This window comes from Oncorhynchus nerka, linkage group LG9a (genome assembly GCF_034236695.1).
Source record: "Oncorhynchus nerka isolate Pitt River linkage group LG9a, Oner_Uvic_2.0, whole genome shotgun sequence".
NCBI classification, from domain to species: Eukaryota; Metazoa; Chordata; class Actinopteri; order Salmoniformes; family Salmonidae; genus Oncorhynchus; species Oncorhynchus nerka.
The window spans coordinates 19,927,391-19,931,455 of NC_088404.1; positions in this window are offsets into that span (position 1 = coordinate 19,927,391).

The following is a 4,065-nucleotide window of genomic DNA, read 5'->3' on the forward strand; positions in this document are numbered from 1 at the left end:
CGGTCAGGGGTACCTGCAGTCTGCCAGTTGAGTATGGTTGGTCTAGGGGATATGTCCCTTTCATGGGTAACAGACCTCTAGTCCCCTTACCTCAACCTAGATTCATGTCGACTTCCCGGATTAACACATAAACCCTATAGCCTCAACACTAACCCTAGATAACTTCTCGGTTTAACACTAACCCTATAGCCTCAACACTAACCCTAGATAACTTCTCGGTTTAACACTAACCCTATAGCCTCAACACTAACCCTAGATAAGTACATTGTAAGTCCAGTGTAACAATGAGTAATTACAATACATGTTACACTGTAATTACTGTAATAAGGACACTGCAATGTAATCTAAATATAATGTTGCTCTGGGTTTTAGGCTGGGTTGCTGTATAAGAACTTTGTGTCAACTGCTGATGTAAAAAGGGCTTTATAAATACATGTGATTCATTGATTTGATTGATATCAAAGCACAACTACAGTGTAAGGCTCAACTAGCTACAGCCCCCCCATACCAGAACCACCTTCCCCGGTCCCGGTCTCATCCCAGCCTCGGCCCATGTCTCAGACAGGCAACAGAAGCTGAAGGAATGCAGCCTCCAGAGGAACGGCCAGCGCTCCACTCGGCGCTAAACTGTACCAGGTCCCAAACATCTACAGTATCATCTCCTATCATTACAGCATTACCCAGTGGCCAAGAGGCCTGCACAACACCAACACTCACTAGCTCCCTCTCTCTCTCTCTCTCTCTCTCTCTCTCTCTCTCTCTCTCTCGCTCCGTTGCACTTGTTTATTTCTCTCTCTCTGTTTCTCTTCTGCTCTCTTTCTCTCTCTCTCTCTCTCTCTCTCTCTGTTTCTCTTCTGCTCTCTTTCTCTCTCTCTCTCTCTCTGTTTCTCTTCTGCTCTCTCTCTCTCTCTCTCTCTCTGTTTCTCTTCTGCTCTCTCTCTCTCTCTCTCTCTCTCTCTCTCTCTCTCTCTCTCTCTCTCCGTCTCTCTCTTCTCTCTCTCTATCTCTCTGTCTCTTTCTCTCCGCCTCTCTGTCTCTCTCTATCTCTCTGTCTCTCTCCGTTTCTCTCTCTCTGTGTCTCCCAATATAGCCCTGATTTGGCTCAGCTTACTGTACTGCCTGCCTGGTGAAAAAAACCTGGGATTTGAGTGCTATTAACGATTTCAATTTTCCATTCTATATTCAATAATGCTTTTCTCATAATCATAACAATATTTATGATTATTGGAATTAATTGCATTTTTACTCAAACTGTTCTGCATTTGTTTATGATCAACCCTCTCCTTTTGTTATCGGGGTAGAGCTTCTATAAATTGCAGTTAAGGCAGTGTTTAGTATCCATTGTTTCGTTTGCTTTTTATTTTCAAAGTGCACTAAGTGTCCTTCATTGTATTGTGTCTCTTAGATCCAGGAGGTAAAGCATCCACAGATGATTTGTAATCAAGTAAGGTTAATCAAGGACATTAAAGGGAGCTCCTAAAAGACTATGACCTCAAGGTGATGTTATATGTTATAGGTTCTGTGGATTTATTCCGTTGCCATGCAGGTTGGAGTACACATGTTTTTGGGCAGAGTGAGTGTGGATGGGGGTGAGAAGCAGGATTGTAACTTCATGAGATTTACAACTCACTGATACTTCAGCTACTATCCGCTCTCCTTGGATCAGATTCTCTCCGCTCTCCTTGGATCAGATTCTCTCCGCTCTCCTTGGATCAGATTCTCTCCACCCTCCTTGGATCAGATTCTCTCCACCCTCCTTGGATCAGATTCTCTCCGCTCTCCTTGGATCAGATTCTCAGCGACAGGCCTTAAGCTTCTAATTGCTGACAGACTCCTCCAGTCTCACTACCTATTCCCCAAATAAACAAACTGATCAGACGCTGAGTGCCTAAGACCCTATACATTCCCTCCTGTGTCTTTACTCTTTAATAGGCCTCATTATTTATCACCATCTCCCTGTTAATCTTATCAAATCAGAGGCTTGACTGAAGGGCTGAGACGGGCCCACTGGTCTGGGTCGTAAACGTGTCAGCGACACGGCAGGATGCTTTGACCAGCAGAGCAGCTAAGGGCTTATCAGATTGGAATCACCCACCAGCACTTTACAAGCTCAACACACACCAACCCCACACTCACTCTCTGGTCACTGGTCACACTGTTTACTATATCACTGAGCTAGAACTCATTAATAGTGTTGTGTGTTCAATAAGGTCACTAAGATTATATAAAGTGATATAATATAGTATGCAATGGTTAATATAATTAGCTGCTATATAGAAAGACTGGTTTAATGTGCTAAAAATAAGATGGGGAGCAGGTTTGAATGTGTATATTCTCTGAACAGCGTCTGTATCAGTTGAATGGTTTGCATAGCAGCTGTTGGGATGAGCCATTGTTAATATAACAAATGTGTTCTACATTCTGTGTTATTCCCACATCTCTGGACACAGTGCCATGGCTTTTGCATTCTGGAAATGGATGAAAGAGGATTCTGAGGGGATTTCAAAGTTGTAGGAAGATGGCACATCTATATGGAGACATCAAATGTACATTATATTGTCTATGCTAGCGTGTTCTATCAGATATCAGTCGATTGTTTGGTTTCTTTGGGTCAACTGACATAGAGGAGAACCCCACTGAGACATCTCTCTGTTCTGAACCTAAAACCACACTTTATTTTTAACAGTCACAGGATCTTCAGATGGTTTAAGGGGTTACTGTAATGTGTTATATGTACTGTACATCACTTTCTTTTTAACAGTCACAGGATTTTCAGACGGTTTAAGGGGTTACTGTAATGTGTTATATGTACTGTACATCACTTTCTTTTTAACAGTCACAGGATCTTCAGACGGTTTAAGGGGTTACTGTAATGTGTTATATGTACTGTACATCACATTCTTTTTAACAGTCACAGGATCTTCAGACGGTTTAAGGGGTTACTGTAATGTGTTATATGTACTGTACATCACATTCTTTTTAACAGTCACAGGATCTTCAGACGGTTTAAGGGGTTACTGTAATGTGTTATATGTACTGTACATCACTTTCTTTTTAACAGTCACAGGATTTTCAGACGGTTTAAGGGGTTACTGTAATGTGTTATATGTACTGTACATCACTTTCTTTTTAACAGTCACAGGATCTTCAGACGGTTTAAGGGGTTACTGTAATGTGTTATATGTACTGTACATCACTTTCTTTTTAACAGTCACAGGATTTTCAGACGGTTTAAGGGGTTACTGTAATGTGTTATATGTACTGTACATCACTTTCTTTTTAACAGTCACAGGATTTTCAGACGGTTTAAGGGGTTACTGTAATGTGTTATATGTACTGTACATCACATTCTTTGTAACAGTCACAGGATCTTCAGACGGTTTAAGGGGTTACTGTAATGTGTTATATGTACTGTACATCACTTTCTTTTTAACAGTCACAGGATCTTCAGACGGTTTAAGGGGTTACTGTAATGTGTTATATGTACTGTACATCACTTTCTTTTTAACAGTCACAGGATCTTCAGACGGTTTAAGGGGTTACTGTAATGTGTTATATGTACTGTACATCACTTTCTTTTTAACAGTCACAGGATCTTCAGACGGTTTAAGGGGTTACTGTAATGTGTTATATGTACTGTACATCACTTTCTTTTAACAGTCACAGGATCTTCAGACGGTTTAAGGGGTTACTGTAATGTGTTATATGTACTGTACATCACTTTCTTTTTAACAGTCACAGGATTTTCAGACGGTTTAAGGGGTTACTGTAATGTGTTATATGTACTGTACATCACTTTCTTTTTAACAGTCACAGGATTTTCAGACGGTTTAAGGGGTTACTGTAATGTGTTATATGTACTGTACATCACTTTCTTTTTAACAGTCACAGGATTTTCAGACGGTTTAAGGGGTTACTGTAATGTGTTGTATGTACTGTACATCTCATGACTGCTAAACTAGATGACTAGCGCATTTCAAATCCATAGATAGTAATGTAAAATATGAATGACCTTTTATGATGAAGGTAAACCTCATGAACAATGACTTCTTAGATAACACAAAA